Genomic DNA, 11,079 nt, shown 5'->3' with positions numbered 1-11,079 from the left:
CAGTCAATGACTGAAAGTGGGGAGTAAACTTCTCACCCACTAACAGTGTTGACTGACTCATTCAACAGCACAAACAAACTCAGCCCAAAAACTCTCAAAACGCAAATGGCCCAAAAAGGTAAAATCGGGCCTTTGGCCCGCCCCGCAGGGGCTCTACCCAATCCCCAACCCGAGCCCGAGCTCGAGCCGGGCCGGTGCGCGCGCGCGTTTGTGTTGGACCCAAACCCACTGGCCCAACAAACACACACAAAAGCCTCCTTGGTCCACACAATTAACCAACCAAGGGAAGGGACAAATATAAACCCCTCAAAGAGGAGTTTCCCCACCGATGTGGGATAGATGCAAAACCAAAAAATTGGTTTTTCCCTTGTTTTCAAGTCATCACTTACAACAATCCCCCACAGAAGGCGAAGAAAATAACTAAAAGATTTCTGGGTAAAGGAAGGGTTGGATACTTAGGTATCAATATCTTTCGATTTGAATTGATACTTTAGTGAAATGAGGAAACAACTTACTTACAGCTAGAGAATATCTTGCGATTTGAATTCCTAGTCGAGCTTCGGTCGATACCCCCACAACACATATCATACCTTCTAATTAAGACCGTCCCGCGATTTCAGAGTGCAACGCGCTCTTTTAGAGCTTCATGCGTTACCTTGGTACTAATAGGGTGACCTCAAGACTTCTCATAGTCTTAGGATCATCACACCTACGTAGGTGGCTCAAGTGCTTCTCAGTAGCACTTCTCACACGAGCCATTAAGGACATAAGTCCAACCTGGTGTATAATTCATCAAGTGCGTCTCAAACGCACAACCATAAAGGCTATGAATCATACTACGCCATATGAATAAAACTTTGGACCTAGTCAATCTCAACCTTGACTTAAGGACCTAAGCCCCATTCCCCTCGACGTATTAACGACTAATCTCTTAGTCAACCCCTTAGTGAAGGGATCAGCAAGATTACTTTCGGACTTCACATAGTCCACAGTAATCACTCCATTCTCAAGGAGTTGTTTAACTGCAGCGTGCCTTATTCGCATGTGTCTCTTTTTCGAATTGTAGACACTATTCTTTGCAACGCCAATAGCAGCTTTCGAGTCACACAGCATGGAGACCGGTGTCAGCCGTCCTCCCCATACTGGTACATCAGCCAATAGGTTTTTCAGCCAATCAGCTTCTTGTCCTGCCAACTCAAGAGCTATGAACTCCGACTCCATGGTAGAGCGTGCAATACAAGTCTGTTTGGAAGACTTCCACGATATCGCACCTCCACCCATGGTGAAGACATAACCACTAGTAGAACAAATCTCATCGTTACCTGCAACCCAATTTGCATCACAATATCCTTCTAACACAGCAGGAAATTTACCATAATGCAAACACAGATCAACTGTTCCTCTTAGGTATTTTAGCAAACGACGAAGAGCATTCCAATGTTCATTACCAGGGTTATGTGTATAACGACTCAGTCTATTAACCGCATATGCAATATCTGGTCGAGTACAGTTCATAAGAAACATCACACTCCCTAGGATTTTAGCATACTCTTCCTGGGAAACACTGTTACCCAAGTTTTTACTCAAATGTACACTAGAATCATAGGGTGTTCTAGCAGGCACAACATCAAAGCAGTTAAATTTTTTCAACACCTTTTCAACATAATGAGATTGACTCAAAGAAATTCCATTGGAGTTTCAGATAACCTTAACCCCTAGGATAACATCAGCTTCTCCTAAGTCCTTCATCTCAAAGTGTGAGGACAAAAATTCTTTGGTTTTAATTATCACATCTAAATTATTACCAAAAATAAGCATGTCATCCACATATAGGCATATAATAACACAATCAGATTCTATCACTTTGGAATAAACACATGAATCAGAACTGTTAATCATAAAGCCATTACTCATCAAAGTAGTGTTGAATTTCTCATACCACTGTTTACGTGCTTGTTTCAGACCATAAAGTGACTTGTTCAGTTTACACACTTTATTCTCTTGACCCTTAACCACAAACCCTTCAGGTTGCGACATATAGATCTCTTCCTTTAGCTCACCATTCAAGAAAGCAGTTTTAACATCCATCTGATGTATAATATGGTTATGAATAGTAGCTAAAGCGACAAGAGTTCTTATAGTCGAAATTTTGGTCACAGGAGAATAGGTATCAAAGTAATCAATGCCTTTCTTTTGTGTAAAGCCTCTAACTACAAGTCTAGCTTTGAACCTTTCTATTGTACCGTCAGGTCTCATTTTCTTTTTAAAGATCCATTTACTCGTAATGGGTTTACTACCTTTAGGTAAATCAGTCAACTCCCAAGTCTGATTAGAAACAATAGAATCAAGTTCACTTTTAATAGCATCTTTCCAAAAATTAGCATCAATGGATTTCATTGCCTCACTATAGGTTTTTGGGTCATCCTCTATTAAAAAAGCTGAAACAAACTCATCACTTGCACAAACAGAGTATCCATATTCAGATAAATGTGTTGTAACATAATCATTGTAATCCTTTGGACATCTAGGTCTTTTACTCCTCCTAGGTTCAACAGCATGATCAATAGGAGTGCTACTACAACTAGCATGAGAAGACATATCAACAGATGCAACAGGTAAGGAAGTAGATGAAACAACATTTTTCTGAAAAGGGAAAACATGCTCAAAAAATTCGGCATCTCTAGCCTCAGATATAGAACGGTCACTTAAAGACATAAATCTATAGGCAGAGCTATTTTGAGCATAACCTATAAAAACACAATCATAGGTCTTAGGTCCAACGGTAGGTCTCCTAAAGTCAGGTAAACCCACTTTAGCCAAACACCCCCACACTCTAAGGTAACTTAGGTTAGGAGGATAGCCCTTCCAAATCTCGTAGGGTGTCTTGTCAATTTTCTTATGAGGTACACGGTTAAGAATGTGACAAGCGTAAAGTATTGCTTCCCCCACATATCGTCAGACAGGCCGTAACTTAAAAGCATAGCATTCATCATCTCTTTTAAAGTTCTATTTTTACGTTCAGCTACACCATTGGATTGGGGTAAGTAAGGTGGACTAGTCTCATGTATTAAACCGTTTGCAAAGACAAAAGTCCGCTAAATAATCGGATTTATACTCACCACCTCTATCAGACCTTACCCTTTTAATCTTCCTGCCGAGTTGATTTTCGACCTCATTTTTAAAGTTTATAAACGATTGTTCTGCTTCATCTTTAGTCTTAAGCAAATAATCTCGGGTGTACCTCGAACAGTCGTCTATAAAAGTCACATAATAATTCTCGCCACCTCTACTTGCAACATTTTTGAAGTCAGCTAGGTCGGTGTGAATTAACTCAAGAAGACTCGTAGTCCTAGTTGTCACAGGTTTACTAGGTTTCTTTGTGAATTTAGCCTCAACACAGCTACCACATTTAGAGAATTCTTGACTCGACAAACTTGGAATTAAACTCATGGTTCTAAGTTTTTTAATGTAGTCGATATTCACATGACCTAATCTACCATGCCAAACATCAATAGACTCAGCGATATAAGCAGAAGTAGATGCAATATTATTAAAAACAGAATCGGTGTTCAAGACAAAAAGACCCCAGACAGATAACCCTTGCCCACAAATTCCCCATTGCGCGACATTACGACCTTGTCGACCTCAAAAACAAGTTTCAAGCCGACTTTGTTTAACAAGGCACCGGACACGAGGTTTCAACGCAATGTAGGTACAAATAAAACATTATTAAGGGCAAGTGTTTTCCCCGAGGTGAGTTTGAGAAAGATCTTGCCTTTGCCTGTGATCTTTGCTGCTGAAGAATTACCCATGTAGACGCATTCCCCATCGCCTATCTCCTCGAACTCGGCAAATAACCCCTTATCAAAGCACAGAGGTGTCCGGAAGCGCCGATATCAAGACCCATTCAGAAAGATTACCCACCAGATTAGCTTCAACAACCACAAGAAGCAATGACATCATCGGTCACAAAGATTGGCTTCACTTCAGCATCTTCTTATCGATTACCTAATGGTAGGCTTTGTGACCCGGTTTCCCACAAACATAGCAAACCAAAGGACCCTTAGGCTTCTGAATCTTTGCGACCGGCTTGGTGTACTTCCCTGGATCGATCTTCTTTCCTTTACCCTTACCCCGACCAACCTTGGCCTTACCCTTACCCTTGAACTTTTCAAGCAAAGCATTTGACGGACCACCGGACTCAACCAAATTAGCTTTGACAAAGCAAAGAATAGATGCATTCTGCTGATCTGTAAAAACAAGCAGGTTGTCTTTGAGGCGATTTGCCTCTTCGGTCCTCATATGACTGATAAGTTCCATAAGGGACATGTCTTTCTTTTCGTGTTTTAGCTGATTTCTATACTCGGACCGGGAGGGAGGGAATTTTTCCAACAAAGACATTAGCAACAAAAAGGTCGTCTAATTTCATGCCCTCACTAACAATATCAGCACACAAATTTTCATAGACATGAACCTGTTCCATAATAGACTTCCCATCCACTATCTTAAATTGCAGCCACTTACCCACAACATATTTCTTTTTCCCAGCGTCATCAGCCCCATATTTTTTTCAGTAAGGACTCCCAAATGACTTTAGCCGATTTATTGTCAGCAAATAAATCGAACAATGGTTAACCATGTTATTAAGTATGTGACACCTAGCGTTTTGTTGTCCTTAACAAATTTAGCAATATCCTCTTCATTGGACTTAACATCTTTAGAGGGAGGAGGTTTAGTCTCAGCATCAGACGGAACAATAGGTTTTGGCGGGTCATTAAACAAAACATAATCAATTTCCAATCGCTCAAAAAAACATCAACAGTTTTGGGACCAACGCTTATAATTTCGACCATCTAATTGCTCAATTTTCGAAATATCAGGTACAATTTTCGAAATCACAGACATGGCTACTGCACTTAATTAAATAGTTTTTAAATTGTTGTTCGTAAATTCACTAGCAGCAAGAATTACGAAAGGGAAAGAATGTAGTAGCGAGATAAAAGCCAGAGATCAGATATACCGACAGAGGAAAGGTAGTGACACGGTACGAAACCGCTGCCTTAAAAACTATTTCTCCGGTGCGACCGTGGTGGCGATCAGCGACGACCGGTAGTCCCCAAGGATTACACTACTGCTGCCTCACAAACACGCCCACTCGAGTTTGTAAGACCTGAAACGGACTTAAGCGGAACCCAGAAAAATATAGTAGAGAGGAAGATGTTTGAGAATTTGAGAACAGAAGAGGAGAAGAGAGTTTTTGTTGTTCTTGAACTGATGAGAGGACCTCGGTATTTATAGCAGAAGAGAGCCATAAACCGACCCCTAAAACGCAGCAGTCAATGACTGAAAGTGGGGAGTAAACTTCTCACCCACTAACAGTATTGACTGACACATTCAACAGCACAAACAAACTCAGCCCAAAAACTCTCAAAACGCAAATGGCCCAAAAAGGTAAAATCGGGCCTTTGGCCCGCCCCGCAGGGGCTCTACCCAAACCCAGACCCGAGCCCGGGCCGGGCCGGCGCGCGCGCGTGTGTTGGACCCAAACCCACTGGCCCAACAAACACACACAAAAGCCTCCTTGGTCCACACAATTAACCAACCAAGGGAAGGGACAAATATAAACCCCTCAAAGAGGAGTTTCCCCACCGATGTGGGATAGATGCAAAACCAAAAAATTGGTTTTTCCCTTGTTTTCAAGTCATCACTTCCAACAATCATGTTAGCACATTGTGAAGCAAATAGGTAAATTCTGTAGGCATAGATGGATGGACAAAAAGGAAGAAAGGTGGGAGAAAAAGGGAATGGTTTTAGGTGGTAAAGATGAAATCCATATTTTTTAAGTTTGAATAGCTAGCTGATCGTTGAACTGAAAGCCTTCCCTAGAAATCTATGAAAAATCACCGCAAACTTAGAATTCATATATATAATCATTACGACATTACTATCCCTTCATCATACATTCATACGAGTACTATATTCTTTGACCATACTTTTACATTATATAAAGAGTTATATTTGCATATCTATATACAAATTAAATTTTGAAAAGTAGGATGAATGAAATGAAATAAAGAGTACAAAATTATCGTCAATTCTTTTTTTTTTTTTTGACAACGATAATGGTCAATGTTTATGAGATACCGATTACCGAGTATAAGATATACTTTCTGATTTCTAAATTTTGTGATATTTAGATCCCAGATTCTATATTTCTATGTAAGTAGTACCTTAAGAATTTATCCGACAATTATTGTCCCCTTTCTAAGTTTAGTTAAGAAAAGTTATAAATTCCCAATATTACCCCTAAATAATTTAACTACTACCATCTTCATCTCAATGATATTATTTTCATTCCCTTTTTCAATGGATAGAGTAGTAATTTCAACCTATATCTTAAATCCTTCGAAGTAGGACAATAATTATGGGATGGAGGGAATATGATATACGATTATACGGTCATTTGAAAGGATTTCTTCACACTATTTAGTGATCTAAATTACGTTCTAGTATCTTTAAAACACTTTTCTCTTACATACCTAAATCATCGAGTCTTTTATATTTATTTATTTGAGTTTCTAGTCTCTCTTAATTAGGGACGATGATACTAAATAAGATTTGGGGTAAGGTTTTATAATATATTTTAAACATGTTGGACCCAGACCCAACTCAGATTCGTGGGGTTCAAGATCTTCATACCCAAACCCAGCAAGAACGAGTGTATAGATCCCCATGAACTACATATTTTTAATTTTTTTTATAGTTTTTATCTTTTAATTGTAATTTTACTATTGAAATTACATAAAACGCATTACAATGCTTAACAATGTTAAAATTTTAAAATATCTCAACATTTATCATGATGAAATAACATAACACCGTAAAAAAAGTTATTTGGATGGCAAAGTAAACTATTTGACGTTTCTCAAATATTTAAATTATGTTGAAAATTGGTTAATAAGCTATAAAACAAGTAAAATGAAATATGAGAGTTCAAGTGTAAGATAAATGACCATAGTAAGATAATATTTTTTTTTAAAAAAATAATCTAAAATTTGTTTCTAATTTTCTTGTTATAAATTTGATAAAACTATCAGTCAATTTCTTTTACAAGAGAAAATATAATCTCAAAATAAAAATTAAAGTTGAGAAATGTTAGTGGTAGTAAATTAAGTGCACTATTCTTAGTGTACGGATTGAGGCGCAACATGCGGATTAAGGTTGTGACGTACATTTGATTATGTGACAACTTGAATAAGGTTTTAAAAAGATGACGACACACTTTAACAATGGACGTTAAAACGCGATTTTGGGTTCATTAAACGACATTATAAAGTGTATAAGTTGATTACGACGTTACAATGAGACAAGAAGTGATGAAATGTGGTATTTAGTGTCAAGGATTGTTAATAAGTCATTTTGGAAGGTTGTGTGGAGCATACGAGCCTGGAGTAGTTTCGAGATGTAACGTTTAGTATCGAACTTTTTTTTGCATGAACCTTGTAATTCATGGTTAAAGACTTCAAGATGAGATTAAGGCTATGTTCTTTTGGACTTAAAGTCATTTAATTTAAGTTCACTTCAGATCCTATAAGTTCAGTTCAGTTCAGATCAGATCAGATTCTATAGGTTCAGTTCAGATCCTATAAGTTCAGTTCAGTTCAGATCCTATAAGTTCAGTTCAGTTCATATTCTATAAGTTCAGTTCAGATCCTATAAGTTCAGTTCAGTTCAGATCCTATAAGTTTAGTTCAGTTCATATTCTATAAGTTCAGTTCAGATCCTATAAGTTCAGTTCAGTTCAGATCCTATAAATTCAGTTCAGAAAAGTTATATACGAAGTATTATTTTGAAAAACCGATACAAAAACGTTTGACATTAATTATTCGATATATATATATACATTATTATTTTTAAAACAAAATTATCACTCCTTTCATTATTTTTTATCGTAATATAATTGTAGTATAATGTATGAATTGAACAAACCAATGTATATAAAGCGGAAAAATGTTATTATCTTACCTTGTGTTTTAGACTATATTTTCTTATCAATGTTCTCTCTTGTTTGCCCATTAATTTCTTGTAAAAATTTTGTTTAATCTCAATAAAATTTTGCGACAACAACAACAACAAGAACAACAACAACAACAACAATAATAATAATAATAATAAAGTTAAATTAAGTTAAGTTAATTTAAATTCAGATCCTGTAAGTTTATTTTTGATCCTATAAGTTCAGTTCAGATCCTATAAGTTCAGTTCAGTTCAGATCCTATAAGTTCAGTTCAGATCCAATAAGTTCAGTGTAGTTCAGATCCTATAAGTTCAGAAAAGTTCAGATCCTATAAGTTCAGTTTTGTTCAGATCCTATAAGGCCCTAATCTGTTGGACTTAAAGTCACTTAATTTAAGTTCACTTCAGATCCTATAAGTTCAGTTCAGATCAGATCCTATAAGTTCAGTTCAGTTCAGATCCTATAAGTTCAGTTAGGTTCAGATTCTATAAGTTCGGTTCAGTCAGATCCTATAAGTTCAGTTCAGATCCTTTAAGTTCAGTTTAGAAAAGTTATATATAGAGTATTATTTTTAAAACCGACGCAAAAATATTTGACATTATTAATTATTCGATACATATATACATTATTATTTTTAAAACAAAATTATCACTCTTCTCATTATTGTTTTATCGTAATGTAACCGTAGTATCATGTATGAATAAACCAATGTATATAAAGCGTAAAAATGTTTATCTTTTTTTTTTTGGTAAAATGTAAAAAATATATTGATGCTCAAAATACCATATACAGTATACATTGTTCACAGTCCATATTCCTATCACAAACTCAGCTACCATAGTACATATACGACCATATCAGCTATTGCATTATCTTCTCATTCCAATGCTTATCCTTCCTGGACATTGTACCCTGCAATTGTTGCCTAATCCTGTTCCTGATATCCGCTTGTATCATTACCACACACCTGCCAGGGCTGATTATAGCACCCTCATGCCTGCTCGCATTTCTTTGTTTCCAGATATAGTACATGGCAGCATTGATGATACTATTCAGTATCCCATTCTTCAGTCTAGTGAATCTCCTGTGTTGCCACCAATTCTGAGTATTGGCATCAGACATAGTCACTCCCGTCCATTCCTGTATTCTCTGAAGAACTCTCCTGCTGTACTGGCACATGAAGAAGAGGTGATGAGGTGACTCTTCCTCTTGAGCACAAATACAACAGCTGTTGTCAGGGCTAATACCAAGTCTGAACAGCTTGTCTTTGGTATTAAACCCTTGCTGATAGTACAACCAAGCTATAAAATTGTGTTTGGGAATTGACCATTTGGTCCAAACAATATGAAACCAGCTTACATCCTGGCTGTTTTGCCTTAACCAGCTGTATTCCTTTTTGATAGTATACTCCTTGCCTGGTACCATTGCCCATTCATTCTGGTGATATGCTGGCTGAAACTCCTGCTTCAATTTACAAACCTTTTTCCAAGTCCAACTGGCATCCTGGGGAGGGTTATAATTCTCCCATTCTTGTCCCTTCAGATAGACACTATGCACCCATTGCACCCACAGTTTAGATGGGTGAGCCTGAATCCACCAAGCCAGTTTCCCAACTGCTGCTTTATTCCAATTGTATTCATCTCTCAGTCCAAGTCCCCCCTCCTTCTGATTAGTACAAATTTTTGACCAGGCTACAGTAGGGGTCCTAGCATACTCAGTCCCTCCATGCCACAGAAAGTTCCTGCAAACTGCTTCAATTTTGAGGAGCACTGCCTTTGGAATGATGAAAATAGAAGCCCAGTAGGAGTATAAAGTTCTATATACTGCTTTGATCAACACCAGTCTCCCAGCATACGAGAGTTTTTTGGTTCCCAGCTGTCTTATCCTCTCCAAGACTTTATCAATCAATGGTTGGCAGTCTTTGATTGATAATTTAGATGGTTTAATTGGCACACCAAGGTATTTGAATGGTAGTTTGCCTTCAATGCATCCTGAAACCTGTACTATTTCTCTTCTGACTTCACTAGTTACTCCATTAAAATACACATTTGATTTTCCCCTACTGATCTGAAGTCCTGATACTTGTGAAAAGGTTGAGAAAGTGCGTAGCAGAATCATAATGGATTCCACATCCCCTTTAGAAAAGAGCAACAAATCATCTGCAAACATTAAGCTACTCAATTTCATAGATTTGCAAAGAGGGTGAAACCTGAACTTCATTGTGGAGGTAGTATAGGCTAGCAATCTGGTAAGATACTCCATACAAATTGTAAAGAGCAAGGGGGATAAAGGATCTCCTTGCCTTAATCCTCTTTGTCCCTTAAACCAGCCAAAGCTATCCCCATTCAGATTCAAGGTGTAAGTTGCAGTTGTAACACATTCCCTAATGAGAACAATAAAACCAGTTGGGATATTTAATTCATGCATCATCTGAAAAAGGAAACTCCACTCCACAGAGTCATAAGCCTTCTGCAGGTCTATTTTGAATAGACATCTAGGTGAGACACTCTTCCTTCCATAGAGTTTAACAAGATCTTGGCAGATTAGGATATTCTCCATAATGCTTCTACTTTGAATAAAACCTCCTTGAGTGACAAAAATTAAGTGAGGGAGAACCAGAGCAAGCCTTGAACAAAGAAGTTTTGAAATGCATTTGTATACCACATTACAACATGATATAGGCCTGAATTGCATTACAGTCAAGGGATTTGGCACTTTAGGAATTAATGTAACATTAGTAGCATTCAATTGCTTAAGCATTTTGCCATTCCTAAAAAATTCATGGACAGCAGCACATACATCTCCTCCAACAATGTCCCAACTAGCTTTAAAGAATTGACTAGAATAGCTATCTGGACCCGGAGCTTTGTCATTAGGTATACTGAAGATAGTGCTTTTGATTTCTGCATCAGTAACTGGTGTTAGTAACATCTGGTGGTGAGACTCATCACATTTGTTACCCTGCTGTACTACTCTGGAGCTGACAGGAGTTGTGGGGTGAGACTGGCCTAACAGCTGGGTATAGAACCTTAGAAAACACTCCTGAACACGCTTCTTATCAG

This window comes from Silene latifolia, chromosome 1, assembly GCF_048544455.1.
Source record: "Silene latifolia isolate original U9 population chromosome 1, ASM4854445v1, whole genome shotgun sequence".
In the NCBI taxonomy this organism is placed as follows: Eukaryota; Viridiplantae; Streptophyta; class Magnoliopsida; order Caryophyllales; family Caryophyllaceae; genus Silene; species Silene latifolia.
The sequence above is the reverse complement of the archived record's forward strand: the minus strand, read 5'-3'. Positions refer to the sequence as shown.